Genomic DNA, 19,575 nt, shown 5'->3' with positions numbered 1-19,575 from the left:
AATGCCTTTGCATAGTCAATGAAACACAGATAGACATTCCTCTGGTATTCCCTGCTTTCAGCCAAGATCCATCTAACATCAGCTACAATATCCCATGGTTCAAATCCATCAAGTGTTCCACAAAAGAAAGACTGTACAAGGGAGCTCTGTTGGCCTAGTGGCAAGAAGCCGCACTGTGATCCCAGAGGTACGTGGTTTGAATCCACCAAATACTCTGTTGGAGGAGGGGCAGTCTCCTTCTGTACCAGTCATATCCAATTTGACAGTATACACACACACACACACACACACACACAAAACAATAAAATACAATTAATTAACAGTAAATTCTGGGGCAGAGTAAATTAGATAGTAAATTTATGGACCATTACATAGTAATTTTATGAGTTTATAGAGTTAATAGAGAATAGAGAATAGTTTGAGTTAATAGAGAAAGAACAAATCAGAAAATGAGGGTGAGAATGGTTTTACAACCAGAAGACCGTAATCAATGTCACTGAAATGTACATGTAGAAACTTGAAAGTGATGTTTATTTTTGCTGTATATACTCTTGACAACACCAACAAAAACCAAGATTTTTTTTAAAGTGTTGCTTTTCACAGAAAGATGGCAGTTACATCCAAGTAAAAATGAGAAGAAAGACCAGTAGGTGGTTGAAAATTACGGACTTGGTGAAAGAGATGGAGCTCTAGATAAAATGACATTTTGTACAATCAGTGATTTATTCACTGCAAATCTCTTTATAAAAAATCCAAATAATGACTATACACATGGACCTCACATGACAAACTACACAGGAATGAGACTGACTATATCTGTGGAAAGAACCATTGGAGAAGCACCAGTATCAGCTGTGAAAATGAGGCCAATTACTCACTGTGGAAAAGACCACCAACTACTTAGTAATAAAAGTTCAAAATGAAAAAGAAAAAAGTTTTTAAAAAATTCAAAATAATGTTAAAGAAAATTAAAATAAATCCACAAAACCCAAATGTGTCGCTGAGTCTATCCCACTTGAATTTCAAACCCAACTAAAGGACAAGTTTGAAGCATTGAATACTTAATACAGACCACAAGAATATCAACCTATGAAGAAAGCAAAAGATTACAAAGAAAGTAAGAAGACCAAAAGGGATGTCAGAGGAGACTCTGAACACCAAAACAAAGGAAAGAAATTAAATCAAAGAGCTGTAGAGAAGATTTCCATTGGCAGCTTAAAAGAAAAACAAAGTATTATAATGAAATGTGTAAAAAGCTTGAGTTTGAAGATTAAAAGGGAAGAACTCACTTCACATTTCTCAAGCTGGGGGAACTGAAGAACAAATTCAAGACTCAAGTTGCAAATTAAAAGATGCTATGGGTAAAATATCAAATGAGTCAGGAAGCATCAAAAGATCATGGAAGGAATACATTAACACATTGCCACACATTTTTAAATTGACAACCGTGCTTAGAAACACATTTTTTTTCCTATGTCATTTGCCGGAACGTGTTAAAAGATTACTGTACCAAAAAGAACTGGCTAACGTGAAACCATTTCAGAAAGAAGCAAATAATCAAGAACCAAAGGTAATAAAAAAGAATAAAGTTGCTTTGAAGGCACTGGAAAAAACCAAGTCTCCAAGCCCTGGATGTGCTCACCAGCTTGTGAACAGAAATCTACCTGCAAGACAACTGACTGGAAGAGATTCCTATTTATTCCGATTCTCAAGAAAAGTGATCCAACAGAACACACGCAGTTAGGATTCACCAGGTGTTCTTTGGGAGAAATATGGACAATCTTCTCCTGTACGGCAAACTGCCTCTGAAAACCCGCTTGGAGGGTCAGCCATGAGTTGGTCCCAAGTCAATGGTACATAACAGCAAAAACAAGGAAAGAGTACCACAAAGAAGGCAGGGTCATTTTATTACAGGGTTAAGACCACTCTAAAAAATGGTATTTCAATTGAGCAAATTCAATAGTACTTTAGTGAAAGGGGAGTCATCAGGTTGTCTATAAACTGGCCTTGATCAATTCATCATCTGCTAAGATCCAACATGTCCAGAAGTAAGGGAATCTCTGAGAATAATGGTTGATTCCTAGTTCCCTGAGGAGTGCTTCAAGAAACATTAAATGAATATGTATTCCAGTCCACCTATCCTATGTTGTTATTGTTATCTGCCATCAAGTCACCTGTGATTAATAGCAACCCCATATTCAGCAGATCTGAACCCTTCCCTGTCCTGAGCCAGTCTCACTAATTTCAATACACCAACCCCAATTGCCCCAGTTACTGTATCCCGGGGTCTTCCTCTCCTGCACTGTCCCTCCACCTTTTTGAGCATGATGTCTTTCTCCAAGGACCAGTCTTTCCTGGCCACAAGCCCAAATTATGTAAAATGGAACTTCAAAATCCTAACCTACAAGGAGAGACTTGGTTTCACTCTCTCCAAGACAGACCTATTTGTTTTCTTGGAGGTCGATGGTATGATCAAGACTCTTCCCCAGCACAATTTGGAAGGCATTGATTCTTCTCTCATCCTTAGTCACTGTCCAGCTCTCTGATGCAGAGCAAGTAACTATGACATCCATAGTCTCATTCAGGTGTACTTTATTCTATAGACTGACATCACTGCTTCTCAGTATTCTGGAGAGATCCCTGATAGCAGATTTTCCCCATGCAATTTGTCTTTGGATTCCCTGACTGCTGGTGCCAAGTGTGTTGACTGTGGAGCTGAGCAAGCTGTAACTGTTAACATTCTCAATCTCTTCTCCACCTATCATGGTGCTGTCAACTGGACCAGTGCTGAGAATCTGTTTTCTTGATGTTCAGCTTCAATCTATATTTAAGACTACAGTCCTGCAGTAAGCACTTCAAGTCCTCCTCAGGTTCACCAAGCAAGGTTGTGTCATCTGCATAATGTAGGTTGTTGATGACCTGTCTTCTAATCCTGATGCCACATTCCTCCTCTAAATGCCAGCTTCCTGAATGATCTGTTTTGCATAAAAATTGAAAAGGTATGGAGATAGGATGCATCCCTGACGCACTCCTTTCCTGAATTTGAAACCAGTGTTTCCTTGCTCTGTTCTGAGGATTGCTTCCTGGTTCAATTATAGGTTTCACATAAACACAGTCAGGTGTTCTGGGATTCCCATTCTCCTCAAGGTTAGCCACAATCAGGAATTTACTGATTTCATTCTCTAAGCACATTTTTTTCAAATCAACCTACCAAATGGTCAGATCTCCAAAGAGCTAATTCTCTACCAAAAAATTTTTTTTATTTAGACAATTTATCACAATGTTCAATTTCATTCAACCTGAGTTCTCTGCTACTTAGGATAATAAACAACTGGAGCAGAATGAAGACCTCTGGTAGAAAAAAAGATACAGCCTCGCTTTCGGCCACAGACTGTGAGGTAAAGATGGGTACAGAAAATTGGTGAGAAGAGAAAAAACTAGTGATGAAGGGAAGAGGAGGGTAGTGGTGGTTGAGCGATATAATTCTTGCCTTTCATTCAAGAAACTCAGATTTGATTCTAGTAATATACATCAAGCTGGGCCACCACTGCCTGTCAATAGAAGCTTACATGTTTCTGTGATACTGAATAGAAGTTTCAGCAGAGCTTTCAGACTAAGACAGACTAGAAAGAAAAGCTACTGAAAATCAGTTAATGAAAACTCTATGGATCGTAAAGTTCTGATATTGTTAGGCCTGGGATCCCCGTGAGTCAGGGTCAACTCCACAGCAGTTACTGAGGAGTCAACAAATTCCAGTAATTAGATCAGGTAGATTTCCGTTTATTGATACTGGAGAAACTGGCTATTTAGCAAACCTATTTTCAATGTGTGAGTTTCATTTCAGTGAACAGGCATACTTACCTATGAAATAGGTGATACTGATTTTGTAGATAATGAAACTGACTTAGAAATGTTAAGTAACTTCACCAAAGTAAGAACGCTGCCCTAGGTTTCTCACACACTGACTCATCTTTTTTTTTTTTACACTGACTCATCTTAAGACTTTATTCTAAGTCCTGGCAACCATCATTAACCATTCCCCCTCAACCACATACATACACACACAAAATAATCATTTAAACCATAATCTACCTTCAAGGTCATATTCTAACACTACATCATTAAAAATCAGTTCAATGGAATAATTTTCATTATCACTCTTATCTCTGCAGTTTGTCTACTAAACTACTTACTTTAGCTTTTTTCTAAAGATGTGTAGGGTTTTTTCCTAAAGATTCAGGGGTTGAGGAAATTGTTACCAGATTAAAGAAATAATTCTAGGCAAAACTCAAAATTTTAGAGGTTATATTATTACTTGGACTTCTTGTTCTTAGGTTCAGTCAAGTATGACTCATAGTGATCCTATAAACAATAAATCCAAGCCCTGTCCAATCCTCATCATTTGACATACTTAAAGACACTGCTGCAGTCACTGTGTCAATCCATCTTGTTCAGACTTCCTCTCTTTTCCTCCACTTTTCCAGGCATGCTGTCTCTTTCCAGGAAATAGCTCTTCTCAACAAGATCATTGGTGGCCATGCCCAAGTATGTGAGATAGAGAGAGCTTCACCATCCTTGCCTCTAAGGTGCACACTGGCTGCACTTTTTACAAAACATTTCTGTTTGTTCTTCTCACAATCTATGGCTATTGAGCACTCTTATCAATATCACAACTTAAAGGCATCATCAATTCTTCTGTCATCCTTATTTACATTCAAATGTATAGCAAGGGACTACAGCCTTTTTTTTTTGCTACTACTATAGCAAAATACTGCAGCCTGAATTAGTCAGGTACACCTTCATTTTAGACTGACAAAAAAAACAACCACAAACAAACAAAAACCACACAAAAAACATCTCATAGCTATCAAGTTAACTACAACTCCTAACAACCTCCATTGAGTTTCCAAGACCGTCTTTCACAGAACACTGCCCTTTTTCTTACAGAACAGCTACCGTATTGCACTTCGAATACTTAGGGATATCAGACTCCAATTCCTATCATCCATTACTACTTTTTTCTTTCATTATGCCAATTTCATTCACACAGACACAGAAACACATAACTTTGTTGCTATGTGCAGTCAAGTCAACTTCAGCTTAGAGTGAACTTATCAACAAAGGCTCTGAACCTTGCCCTATTCTGAACCAAACTGTCTCTGACACACTTGACACCACTGCCACAGTCATTGTGTCAATCCATCTCATCCAGGATCTTCCTCTTCTGTGCTGAGCCTCCACCCTTCCAAGCATGATGTCCTTCTCAGGCCTGGTGCCTCCTGACAACATTCCCAAAGTATATTGAGACGAAATTTCAAAATCCTTGTCTCCATGAAGCAATTTGATTTCACCCTCTGCAGGACAGACCTGTTGATTCTCTTGACAGTCAGCGGGATATGCAATACTCTTCTCCTGCACCACAATTCCAAGGCATTGATTCTTCATTTGTCATTCCAATTCACTGTCCAGCTCTCAGATGCACAGCAAGCAACTGAGAAGACCTGTACAAAACAAGTTGTATTCAACTTGATGGCACCTATCAACAACAGGCTAGTTTTACTATATAAATGTAAAAACGAATTAAAAAAACAATTAAAATTGTATGATACTGCTAGCTCAAACTTCAGGTTTTATCACGTGAGATACTACTAGAGGACATCTTATCTTACCTTGAGATCCTAAAGCAACAATTTCAAGGCTCATTCTTCCAACTTTTTAGGAGCTTTGTGGCCTAGTAGGTAAGGAATTGTGTTCCCAACTCAAAGACAGGAAGTTCAAACCCACCAGCAGCTCCTCATGAGGAAGAGAGACAATCTCCTCCTGTGCAATTTGCAATCTATAAAATCCTGCTGGATGGTCAGCTTTGAGTTGGTTTTGACTCAATGGCACTAAGATGAGCTCTTTCCAATTTAAAAAAAAGTTCATAAATGGGCCAATAAACATCATCATAATAAATGGAAGAAATATTGAAGTTGTCGGGGATCTCATCTTACTGAATCCACAATCAACACCCATGGAAGCAGCAGACCAGAAATGACATACTGCATTGGGTAAATCTGCTGCCAAAGATCTCCTTAAAGTGCTAAAGATTAATAACACTTTAAAGACTGACAGAATGAGGCTAGTGAAATAAGGAACACCTGTACTCAGAGATTATTGCTATAAGTGATATCTGGTAAGCTAGAAATCTCTGCACCAAAACGCTGTGATGCACACCTGATTCCCCTGCTACTGCTAATGAGTGGATGAGTCAGTCTTGTCATCCTGTCAGGCTTAAACTGAGGAGGTTCAGAGGCAGAAAATGCGAGTTTCAGTTGGGTAAGAAAATCCTGCTTGAGACAGAGTAGGATCAACACAAGTAGCAGCACTGACAGTGAAAAACCAGAAATCCACAGAAGCAGTAGCAGCCTCATTTAGGGACATAAGTACAACTACAATGGTTCTTTAGAAAGAAGGGTTTTGTGTTCTTCTATGTAGAGGCCTAAAATGAAATTAGAATGAAAAAAGAGTATGTTAAGACTTACAGGATTATCTGAATGTATTAGGAATGGGAAATGTGCTACAGATAGACTGTTTCCTCTATGTGTTGTTACATGCTGTAGAGTCATCTACAATTCATGGAGACCCTATGAACAAAATAACTGAATCTTGCTCTATCCTATGCCATCCTCACTGTCCCTGATATGCTTGAGCCTTTTTTTTATTATTATTAATTTTAATGAAAATTTACAGACTTTGGATTTCCATTCACTCATTGTTGCACTTTTCCCCCTGCCCACCCTTCCCCACCCAGTACACTCTTTATCTTTGAAAAGTAAAAGAAAAATTCTTTCATTGTTTTACAATCCCTGCCCTCTCCCCACCAGGTCCACTCCACTATGTAGCCGTCATTCTGGACTTCTGTCATGACAAAAATACCTAATCACATATCCCTTTTAAAGTTTTCTCCCTCATCTGTTTCAATGCAGTATACATTATTTAGCCCATCTTTCTCAGTCTCCCCCAACCCCAATGTCAGTCCCATTTTACAACAATGGCACTATGTAGTATTCGTCCTTTTGTGACTGAGCTATTCCAATGAGCATAATGTCCTCCAGGGTCACCCATTTTTTAATAATACTGCATGAGTTCCTTGTTTTTTAATGCAGCGTAATATTCCATTGTGTGACTGTGCCACAGCTTCTCTATCCATTTGTTTGTTAATGGGCACTTAGGTTGTTTCCAACTCTTTGCTACTGTGAAAAGTCACAATAAACATGGGTGTGCATATATCTGCTTGGGTGGCAGTTATGGTCTCTTTGGGGTATATTCCCAGGAGTGGAATGCTGGGTCAAATGGTCTATTTGCAACTTTTAGAGAAAGCACCACACTGCCTTCCACAGTGGTTGCACCATTTTACACTTCCACCAACAGTGAATAAGGGTTCCAGTTTCTCCACAATCTCGCCAGCATTTGTTGCTTGCTATTCTGTTAAATTTTGCTAACTCTTACTGGGGTGAGATGGTACTCATAGTTGTTTTGATGTGCATCTCTCTTAGAGCTAGGGATTTTGAACATTTCTTCATGTGGTTGTCAGCCATTTGAATGTCTTCTTTGGTGAAGTGTCCGTTCATATCCTGTGCCTATTTTTCAATTGGATTATTTACCTTTATCTTGTTATGGTGCTCAAGTAATTTATAAATTCTAGATGTAAGTCTCTTATCTGACAAGTCATTACCAAATTTTTTTTTCCAATCTGTGGCTTCCCTTTTTACCCTGTTGGAGAAGTTTCTGGATGTGCATAGGAATTTGATTCTTAGAAGGTCAAATTAATCTATTTTATCCTCTCCTGACTGTAGGTTTTTCCGAATGCTTGGAAGACTGTTTATGTGGTAGATTAGGGCTTCTAGGGTTCTTCCAAGCTTTTCTCTAATGAAGTTTTCTAGTCCTTGGTTTTAGTCTAGGTCCTTAATCCACTTTGAGTTGGTTTGTATGTATGGAGTGAGGTGTGGGTCTTGCTTGAGTTTTCAGCAGATGGTTTTCCAATTTTGCTAACACCATTTGTTAAAAGGCTGTCATTTACCCACTTAATTGATTCCATCTCCTTGTCAAAAATCAGTTGACCATAGGTAGATGGGCTGATTTCTGTGTTCTCAATTCTATTCCACTGATCTATGTATCTGTTATTATACCAGCACCATGCTGTCTTGACCACCATGGCAGTGGAGTAGGATTTCAAATCAGGGAGTCAGACGCTACCTACCTTGTTTCTCTTTTTAAGGAGTGCTTTGCTTATTTGGGGCCTCTTTCCATTCCAAATGAAAATGGAGATTGCCTTTCCATCTCTTTGAAGAATGGAATTGGTATTTGTATTGGGATTGCACTGAACGTGTAAACTGCCTTTGACAGTATTGTCAATTTCACAATACTGAGTCTTCTTATCAATGAGCAAGGGATATTCTTCCACTTCTCCAGGTCTCTTTGTTTCTTGTAGTAATGTTTTGTCATTTTTTTTTAAATAGGTCCTTTGTGCTTCTGGTTAGGTTTACTCCCAAGTATTTAATCTTGTGATTAGCTACTGTGAAGGGTACTGTTTTTCTTAGCTCCAGTTCTGTATTCTCTTTGTTGTCACTATAGAAAAATCCAATTGATTTCTGTATGTTGATCCTGTATTCTGCCACTTTGCTGAATTGGTCAACTATGCCCGGTAGTTTTCTTACTAAGTCTTTAGGATTTTCTAAGTATACGATCATAGCATCTGCAGAGAGAGATAATTTTACCTCCTCTTTGCTAATTTGAATACCTCTTATTTCCTTCTCTTACTGCTATTGCTAAGACTTCCAATACAATATTGAATAGGAGAGGTGATAGTGGGCATCATTGTTTAGTTCCTGTTCTCAAAGGGAATGCCTTTTAATCTCTCTCCATTGGGGACAAAAGCCATGGTCTTAATTGCTTATTATGTATCTGAAAGTTGAAAATTACTAAAACTCTGTCTACATACTTTGGGCATGTTGTCAGGAGGAGTCAGTTCTCAAAGGAGGACATCATGCTTAGAAAGGTGAAGGGTTAGAGAAAGAGAGGAAGACTGAAGAAAGAATGACATAGTGACTAATAACTTAGGTGTGTCAGAGGAGTAAGTAAGGATGGCACAGGATAGAGAATGGTTTAGATCTGTTGTTCATAGAGCTGCTATGAGTTGTAGTTGACTCTAAGGCACATAACAAAAACCCACCAAAGGTAAGATGTGCGTCAGTTACAACTTGATGTTACTTAACAACAGCCTCTAAAGGTGCAACCTAAAAGAAAAAGGGGGAGGGGGGAACATGCTATTTTAAGGAGCTCTGGTGGTAGGAAGTTGTGCTGCAACCCTGAAGGTGCATGGTTCAAATCCACCAGATGCTCTGTTGGAGGAGGGGCACTCTCCTCCTTTGCCAGTCGGCTCTGACTCGACGGTACACAACAAGAAAAAGGAAAAGAAAGGTTATTAAAGGTGCAACCTAGTTTTACTCCTCCAAGAAAGATTTCGGTTCTTGCGATGTTATTGTTGTTGTTGTTAGGTGCTGTTGAGTGCTACTCATAGCAACCCTATGAACAACAGATCTAAACCCGGTCCTGCCCTGCACCATCCTCATATTTCTTGACACACAAGAGCCCACTGTAGCAGTCACCATGTCAATTCACCTCGTTAAGGGTCTTCCTCTCCATCGCCGACCCTCCACCCTTCCCAACATCATGTCCCCTCCAAGGAACAGCACTTCCTAGCAATATCTCCAAAGTACGTGAGGCAAAGCCTCATCATTCTTGCCTCCAAAAAGCACTCCGGCTGCACCCTCTCCAAGACATATCTGTTCATTCTCTTGGCCATCCATGGGGTGTCCAATGCTCTTCTCCAACACAACAGCTCAAAAGTGTCAATTCTTTTTCTGTCATCCCTTATTGTACAGGTCTCAGATTCATAGCTAGTAACTGGAAAGACTATGGCCTGAATCAGACACACCTTAGTTAGTCCTCAAACTGACATCACTACTCAATAATTTGAAAAGGTCTCTAACTGACTATTTTCCCAATGCAGTGACTCTCCTTATTTCCTGAGTGCTCGTACCAAGGGTGTTAACTGTGGATCCAAGCAAGATGAAGCTGCTGACAGTTTCAATCTCCTCGCCATCCATCATGACACTGCCTACTGATCCAGTGGTAAGAATCTTCGTTTTTCTGGAGCTCAATCCATACTAAAGGCTGCATTCCTTGATCTTCTGCAACAAGTATTTCAAATACTCCTCACTTTCAGCAAGTAATGCTGTGTCATCTGCACAACACAGATTACTGATGAGTCTCCCTCCAATCCTGGTATCACATTCCTCTTCAGAGAGTACAGCTTCTTGTATAATTTACTTCGCATACAGACTGAGCAAGTATGGAGATAGACTACAACCATGACGGACTCCCTTCCCAATTCTAAACCATGGACTGGTCTCCTGCTCCATTCACACAATAGCCTCCAGATCCAGGTACAGGTTCCGCATGCAGAATCAAGTTCTCTAGGTTCTCATCCTTCTCAATGTCAGCCACAACTAGTTATGATCCACAAAGTCCACAAAGTCAAACACCTTTGTATAGTCAATAAAACATAGACATTTTTCTGGTATTCCTTACTTTCAGCCAGGATCCATCTGACATCAGCACTGGTATCCCTGGTGCCACAGTCTCTTCTAAATTGTGCTTGAACTTCTGGCAGTTCCCTGTCCAAGTACTGTTCCAGCCATTTTTTAATGATCTTCAGCAGTATTTTGCTTGCATGTGGTATATATGATATTGTTCGATAATTTGCACACTCAGGTGGATCACCCTTCTTGGGAATGGGAACAAATATAGACCTCTTCCAATCCATTGACCAGACAGCTGTCCTCCAAATTTCCTGAGATAAACTGGTGAGTGCATCCAAGACTGCATCTATTATTGAAACAAGTCAATTGGTATCACATCGATTCCTGGAGCCTTAATTTTTGCCAATGCCTTCAATGCCGCTTCCACTTCCTCTTTCATTATCATTGGCTTCTGTTCATTTGGTACTTCCTGAAATTTTTCAGTGTAAAACAAGTCTTTCTGGTAGAGTGATTGACTACATTTGTGGAAGAAATCGTTGGAGAAGCTCAACATCAGCAGTCAAAACTAGGCCGGGGCAGACTGTGGGCCAGACCACCAATTACTCATATATAAGTTCTTGTGATAGTGTATGGGATATTCTGTATTCCTTACCAACACCACAATTCAACAACATTGACTCCTCTTTGGTCTTATTCATTGTCTAACTTTCAAATGCACAGAACGAAATTTAAAATACCATGGTTTGGTGTAAAATGTATGATCAAAATGAATATTGGGTGTTGACGTTTACAGGAGTGTAACTCAGCCTTTGGTCATAATTTGATTGGAAATACTAAAAGATAAAAGATCTAGCCTAGAGAAATGCAGACTTGTTCAAAGAAAAGTGGAAAAAAGATTTAAAATTTAAAATCAAGCAAGTCTGTCTTTGAATGCAGGGGCAGGTAAAGCCAATGATTATCACGAACTCCTCTCAGAACTAGAAGTTAAAAGGGGCAGGCATGCTCTCTCTTGGTGGCCCTGGGGTACACGTGATGAGTAATGGTGAATGAATGCAGCAATGAAGTGATAGACTGAGCCTGAATGTGTTCCATAGACATCCTTGCCCTAGCACATACATGTGCTAAAAAGGGGTTATTGGTCTGATTTTCAGTGACTTGTGAGCTATTAGTACTAGGGAACTAGGCTTCTGAAATGCAGGAAGACTTTCTGACCCCTGAATCTATGACTGGTGCTTATCACAAAGGATGAATTGACCAGAACCAGTAGCTCATACATTGTGAACTAGTGTAAACAGTTGCAACCGGATGGCTTACTCTGCACTGGACTTTGCTTACAAATGCAGATGCTGAAAGTTCCAACAGAAACAGAAAATTCTTCAGAAAAAAAGAACACGCTTGTCTCCTTAGAGTACTATTTTGATAGGGATGCACAATCTAGAAATTATCTAAAATGAGAGGTGGTAAAATTATGGAGTTGTATGCTTAGGTGCTTTCATGAGTGTTGTTATAATTCTAGGAGAGATTTCCACTATGAAGGCCAATGCTAGAAACGCCAGCTAGCCTCGGATGAAACTGCACCTCTTGGGTGGAAGCAAGGTAACTACACTGCTAAAAATTACTTACAATTTTAATGAAACTCCTTGAGTATTTTAAAGACTGGTCTCTCGTTATGTCACTGCTGGTAGGAGAAAACATGTTCTAGTGAAGGGTGACCCTCCAACAAGACTAATGTGCTCTAATCTAAAACATAGTATTGTTAACTGCTTTCTATGAAAGCACGGATGGTGAGAATTCCTCACACATACTTTGGACATACAGGGGCCAGTCTGTGAACAAATACATCATGTTTGAAAAAGCAGAGGATACGTCAGCAAGAGATGACAAATCATTAAAATTTACTTACAGAGCGACTGCCAATAACGGGTTTAAGCACACCAGAGACTGTGAGGATGGCAAAGGATCAAGGCAGGTTTCACTATGAGTCAGAGTTAACTCAAAGGCAACTAAAAACAACTTACATGGATAGTAGGTACCCTAGAAACAAGTGTGTATCTTCTCAAGTTGCTAAGTAAAAGCAGGCAGTTGAAATCCACCAGCCACTCCACAGAAGAAAGACAGCCTGTTACCAGAAGTGAGTGAAGACGGAACCAAGGAGAGAAAAGAAGGCAGTCAGAGCACATAAAGGACCAAGAAATTTATGACTCCACCCAAGGAGCATTCACTTTTGCTTTAGAGACTCAAAGAAAAAGCATCAGTCTTATGTTGGCAAGTGACCATCTAATTTCCAAAATCTCTGGATGTCTAATTATCAGTCAAAAGTGGCTTTACTAGCCAAAAGATTAACTATTTTATGCTTAAGAAATTATTGAAGAGAAAGAATGCTATTGTAGATGGATGGGAATATGCAAATAGAGTGTGCCAGCCTATCCACAAGGGGACTGGCTAGTCTGACTACTGACGTGAGCAAGCCAGAGTGAGAGGCAGACAGGTCTTCTTGTGCCATGGAAGAGAAAGTAAAACAATGTCAGATGCCCTACCTGCTCCAGGTACACGTATGGCAGCAACATCTACAGCAGAATTGGAGAGCTGATGTAAGACGAGACCTAGGGTGGGAGATCCAATTCTGGCAGGAAAGAGGCCTCTGTTGTACAAATGGAGGTGGGAAGCCAACAATGACAGGACTGAGAATTTAGGAATACTGGCCAAAAATCCACAAGGCAAGGCTGAAATGTTTGCCGGCACATTTCTGGAGCTGTCTTGACTGTATTCTGTTATTAATCTGAATTTTAACCTTTTGACTTCTCCAGCATGGTTCCATGGGGTCTGTAAGCTACTGCATCGGATTTTGGATGTACCAAAGCAGTAAGGTTGGTGTTGAGAGGAACAGGAGCATGGGGGGGACATGTCTGGCCTCATGGGAATTGGTTTTGGGTTATTGATACTGTCAACAGGGAGTTACCCTTTGGGAAGCTGATCAAGGTCAAATATGGCCACCCCAACATAGCCCTTGCTCTTTTTACAGATCCCAAGCATAAATTTCCATACGGAAAGGTTTTTTTGGTCTTTCTCTGTCTTCAAGTTCTTAGTGGTAGCCTGGAAGGCAGGCACAGGAAATATTTGTGAGGCATTACTGCCATGATCAGCAGCTGTTATCTTTTTCATTTCTAATAATTTAGGTCCTTTCTCCCCTGCTTCTATAAAGATTTATACTCTCAAAAACAAAGTGGAGTCCTATGAATCAGAAACAACTCCACAGCTGTGATCTTTTTATCTATCAGTAAGTCAAGTCCAAAGTTCTTTAAACAATTAAGAATATAGTTTTTAGTTAAAAAAAATAAATCTGCTCATTTTATAGTACCTTAGGGGGGGTTCCAGTGGCCTAGTCCACATGGAGTTAAAATGGTAACCCAAAGACCTCCTCTCTCTTGTCGTCAGTGAAAGAGAAACAGAAGCCATCTCCTCCCATGGGATTTACAGTTGAGTGGTGGTGGGAGGGGAAACTGGAGGGGCAGTTATGAGCTGGTTCTGACTTGAAAGCAGTAAGCTTGACTTTTTGAATGTCCACTGTGGTGCACTGAATTATTTAATATTGCTTTTCTAGCCATGGCTTGTTTTTTGGGTTTTTAAAAAAAATTTTCTTTTATATTGGTTTGGATAGCCATGGTCTTTTAAATTCACAGCATGGCTAGTTAGGACGATGAAAATGTGAGGTGTTTGTAGCCCAGCAAGCTGACTAAATAGCTTGTAAAGAAACTAGACAGCACCCTTGTGGTGCGTGTTATTATATGCTATTAAGTTAAATGTCCCAATGCTGACTATATATAACAGAATGAAATCTGGCCTGATCCTAAGTCGTCTTCATAATTTCTGCTGTGCTTAAACACTTGTTAGCAGTCACTGTGACAATTCATATCAATGAGGGTCTTCCTCACTTCTGTGAATGAATGGCTCTCTACTTTTCCAAACATTTGAAGTTGTTCTCCACGTACTAGTTTCTCCTAGTAACATGCTCAAAGTATCATAATTCTTGCTTCTAAAGTAACACTTCTGACCCAGATCTTTGAAACAAGAGTTCCTCTGTGTCACCAGCTACTAAATTTTTCCTCTTTTCAGTTAAAAAAAAAGTTATACTTCTAAGCAGATCTGTTTGTTTTTTTGGCAGTCTACAGCATATTCAAGCTGCTCTGAAGGCAATATCAAAAAACAAGGCTCCAGGAATTGATGGAATATCAATAGACATATTTCAACAAACAAATGCAGGCCTGGACATGCTCACCAGGTTGTGTCAAGAAACCTGGAGGCCAGCTACCTGGTCAACTGACTGTAAGAGATCCATATTTATTCCCATTCCCATGGAAATTACTGAACAATATCATTAATATCACATGCAAGTAAAATCTCACTGAAAACGATCCAAAAATAGCTAGAACTGTATAAAAGAGAACTGCCAGAAATACAAGCTGGGTTTAAGAAGCAGCTGTGGCACCAGTGATGTCAAATGGATTTTGGCTGAAAGCAGAGAGTAGTACCACAAGGATGTCTATTTGTGCTTTCTGTAGGAATTTGACTGTGTGAATCACAACAAATTACAGCTACCACTGAGAAGAATGGGAATCTCAGAACACTTGACTGCACTCATGTGAAACCTACACCTAGACCAAGAAGCTGTTCTGTTCCTGAGGCAAGCAAGGAAACACTGAATGGTTCAATATCAAGAAAGGTGAAGGTGTTTGTCAAAGATGTATCTTTTAACCATATCTTTTTCAATCGATATGCCAAATCGATCGTTTAAGAAGCTGTACTGAGCAGCGGCAGCAGTGGCGGCGGTGGCAGTGGGCGCAGAGGCGGCGAGTGGACGTGGTCATTGTGTTCGTGTGAGTAGGAATCGAAGCCTCTTAAAATGGCAGATGATCTGGACTTTGAGACAGGAGATGCAGGGGCCTCTGCCACCTTCCCAATGCAGTGCTCAGCATTATGTAAGAATCGTAGAGATGTCTACTTCCAAGACTGGCAAGCATGGCCATGCTAAGGTCCACCTGGTTGGTACTGACATCTAAGATATCTGCCCCTCCACTCATAATATGTATGTCTCCAACATCAAAAGGAATGACTTCCAGCTGATTGGCATCCAGGATGGGTACCTATCACTGCTCCAAGACAGTGGGGAGGTTCAAGAGGACCTTCGTCTGCCTGAGGAAGACCTCAGCAAGGCGATTGAGCAGAAGGATGACTGTGGAGAAGAGATCCTGATCACAGTGCTGTCTGCTATGACAGAGGAGGCCGCTGTTTTGCAATCAAGGCCATGGCAAAATAACTGACTCCCCTCGTGAGGTGGCGGCAGTGGCACCAGTGGTCCTGGAGACTGCAGAGGCCCCCTCCCCCAGCCTGACCCTGGTCTGGCCCAGCTCCTGGCTGGATTTCTCCTACACGATTTGATGTTTTACTTTGGTTTCTCCCCCTAGTCTGTCGGGGACCGCTGCCCTTCACTCGCTCTTGGCCAGGAGCAAGCAATGGCACTGGTGAAGCTGCCCTCCTCTTCTCCCCTCATACTACAGCCCTGGTGGGGTAGGTGGGGAGGGTGCTGCTTGTGGTTTAGTTTGTTTTTTAATTCAATCTGGAATCAGAACGCTATGGATTCTGGCAAATGGTCCTCTACCCTTCCCCATTTATCCCTAATCTGGTCCTCTTATCTGTAGTCCTCTCCTGACCGAACCACCCCCATAGACTGGGGATCAGTCCCCTCCCCTGCCTATATCTCTCCCTCAGCCCCTTTAGATGGGGAGGGAAGAGGAGGAGAGGGAAGGGGAGCTGCCCACTCCTCAGACATCTGGGAGGGCCCTGCCCCCATGGGCTTCACCCTTTCCTACGGGCCCTCTCCCCAACACATTTCTTAAAATCAAACCTGAATAAAACAAGTGTAAGGTGGGAAAAAAAAAAGAAGCTGTACTTTATGAAGAGTAATGTAACATCAGGATTGGAAACTCATCAACAACATGCGTTAAGCAGCTAACACACCTTGTCTTCTGAAAGTGAGAAGGATTTGAAACACTTTCTGTAGAAGATCAAGGACTACAGCCTTCAATATGCACTGCATCTCAATATCCACAAAAACAGAAATCCTTATCACTGGGCCAATCATGATATATAAAGGAGTGAAGCTGTTAATGATTTCGCCTTACTTGGATCCACAATCAACACCCTTAATACGAGCAATCAGGAAGGAAATCAAAAGACGAGTTGGATGGGGGAAAAATTGGTGTCAAGGATCTATAGAGAGCTGAAGACCAAAAATGTCAGTCTAAAGACTAAGGTTTTTCTGAGCCAAGCTATGGTTTTCTCAATTGCTTGCTATGTATCTGAAAGCTGGACAATGACTAAGGATGACAGAAGAATAATTCAAGCCTTTGAGTTGTGTATTGTACTAGAGATTATTTAATATCCTTTAAGTGATAAGAGAACAAACAGGTCTGTTATGGAGAAAGTGAAACCAGGATGTTCCACTATCTCACGTATGTTAAGAGGAGCCAGTTCTTGGAGAAAAATATGTGTAGGCCAGAAGGTCAGCACAACAGAAGACCTTCTTTGATGACTGACTCAGAGGCTGGGGGGCAAAGAGGAGGTGAGATTTCAGGAAAGGGTAAGGTTTCAGAGCCACTGTTCACAGGATCACTATGAATCCTGAATTGACTCAATGGCACATAACAACAAAAGTAGTTCATTCAATACTCTTCAACACCACAATTCAAAGTCTTCAATTCCAGTTTCATTGCATAACTTTCACATGCATATAAAGCAAATGGAAATACATGGTTTGAGGCTAGTTTTGTTTGTTTGTTTTTTTCCTTTTATTGGGAAAAACATATTGAGGGTACAAGGAGGTGAGGGTTGGGGGCAGAAGGGTGAGGATGGGCCAGGATGCAGTTGCAGAGCTGCACAGTTTGGTCAGTGGGGGGAGCAGGTGAAGGAAATGATGAGGGTCCAGTGGGGACCAGATGCTACAGAGGAATGACAAGCATTTTCCAATGGTAATTAAACCAACTGTCTTATTGATTTGGGAATTGGATGCCGACTCTCTGGCTTCTTCATGCTGAACAGGGGCGTAGATGTAAAGGGGGGAAGGGAGGATGCTTTATCACCTTACTGGTGATCTTGGGTTAAAGTTGCTTGCCTTCTTGCTCTGTTAGAAGATATTTTCCTGTCATTTGCTCCCCTCTGGACTGCAAAGTGCTTTCCGAGGTGGGTTCTGTGGCGATGGCTGGTTGAACCCAGAGGCTCCATCCTCCTTTGTTTCCTTAGCTGTCAGTTGTATTTCCTTTTTGTCACTGGCACTGGGTTCAGGGTCAATTCTGTAGTAAAACTCAGTATTAAGGTTACCTATAGGAAAGGGAGCAAACCTAGAGAGAACAAACTTGTGAGTTACAAACAGAAAGGCTTTGAGGGTGTTGCTTTCAGGTTTACTGGGGGGAAGGGTGGCAGAAGGTGGCCTAGGTAACATTCTCTGGATACCCTAGGCATTTTTCCCCCTTCCCCACCCAGGGGTCAGATGGCACAATCTGGGGACTGAGAAGCTCACCCTGAGGGCTGCAATGGCTCACCCCAAGTTGGGGGCCGAGGGCAGCCCGTCCTGGGCAGAGGGCCACGACGGCTCACCCTGAGCCGGGGGCCGAGAACAGCCCATCCCGAGCAGGGCAACACCCTCCAGGAGCTGGCTGGTATACTCCCCCTCCAATTGCCCCTACCCCAGTCTGGTCCCCTCGCCTGACTTAGGACTCTGTGGTCAGGGATAGTATCTCCAATTCCAGCACTGTCACTTTTACACCCCCCCCCCCGATAAGTGGTCATCCTATATTTTGAAGTAGGTGTCACTGCCCTCCCCCTTTATATATGATAAAGGGAACCTGAGAATTGTGAACAGACTTCCCCCAGGTCTAACCATCTTTTGGCAGAAGCATTCAAGAGAACAAAATATGTGGTGCATTTAGGATGTGGGTCCTTTTGTTCATGCTGCCACTGTTAAAGTCATCAGACTCACAGTGACTTTCGGCAATCCATTGTATAGGTAATCGTGTTCTTTGGCCTGTCCAAGGAAACCCAAACCTGCAGATGGCGGGCATGCATCCCATCCCCCACCTCCTATGCAGGAGGCCAGCGGGGTGCGCACCCCCTCCAGCGTGGGCGGCCGTTGGGGGCGCGCGGCCCCTCTTGTGCGGGTGGCCGGCGGGTGGCCCGCTTCCCCCACTGCCACCATTCTGGCTCCAAGAATTCTCTCCAGAACAAGTCCACCTTGCGGCAGTGTGGTGGCTTCACTGTACCAGTCTTGAGGAGGGCCGGTGCCCAGTATCCATCCTGGGTGAGGGAATCCATTGGTTCCAGCTGTGGAAGCCTCATGGAGCTGCAGCGGCTGTGTGGCACGGCACAGGCTCTGCAGGAGGGGGTTGAGAGCCACGAGACTAACCCATTCCTCCTTGGGAATCCTTGAATTCCTGTTGTTGAGCCTCAATCTTCACTGAGGGCCAGTCATCTACTGTTTAAGTGTTCAATTATCAATAAGCCGAAGTCTGTAGAAGGCCATAATGGCCCTGCGTTAAGTGGTTCACTGCTCCCACTGCTCACCACACTGTCTCTGCCTCCTCCACCATGTTGGATCTCCGAGGCTAGTTCTTAAGTGTCATCCTTGCTCTTTATCATACTGCACCTTAAAGAAAAATCTGACAATTGATCTGCCCAATGCAAGATGTCATTTGACTTCTTGACTTCTGCTTGCATGAGTGTTGACTGTGTAGCTAAGTAAAATGAAATTCTTGACAAATTAAATTTTTTTCTCATTATACTATTATTGGTCAAGTTGAAAGTAGTTCTCACTTCACCGAAGACGACATTCAGATGGCTAACAAACACATGAAGAAATGTTCAAAATCCCTAGCCCTAAGAGAGATGCAAATTAAAACAACTATGAGATATCATTTCACCCCAGTCAAAATAGCAAAAT

At 41.6% G+C, this 19,575-nt stretch overlaps 1 protein-coding gene and 1 pseudogene across 3 annotated transcripts in view; one reads left to right on the top strand and one right to left on the bottom strand.

Annotated features, from left to right (window-relative positions):
• The window catches only part of NR6A1 (nuclear receptor subfamily 6, group A, member 1), a 348,076-nt gene that overhangs the window by 310,298 nt on the left and 18,203 nt on the right, over positions 1-19,575 (bottom strand). The window lies entirely within an intron of this gene.
• On the top strand, positions 15,475-15,900 carry LOC102851579 (annotated as a pseudogene).

Source organism: Elephantulus edwardii, unplaced genomic scaffold (genome assembly GCF_000299155.1).
Source record: "Elephantulus edwardii isolate Elephantulus edwardi_28Jun2011 unplaced genomic scaffold, EleEdw1.0 scaffold00116, whole genome shotgun sequence".
Lineage (NCBI taxonomy): Eukaryota > Metazoa > Chordata > Mammalia > Macroscelidea > Macroscelididae > Elephantulus > Elephantulus edwardii.
The sequence above is the reverse complement of the archived record's forward strand: the minus strand, read 5'-3'. Positions and strand labels throughout refer to the sequence as shown.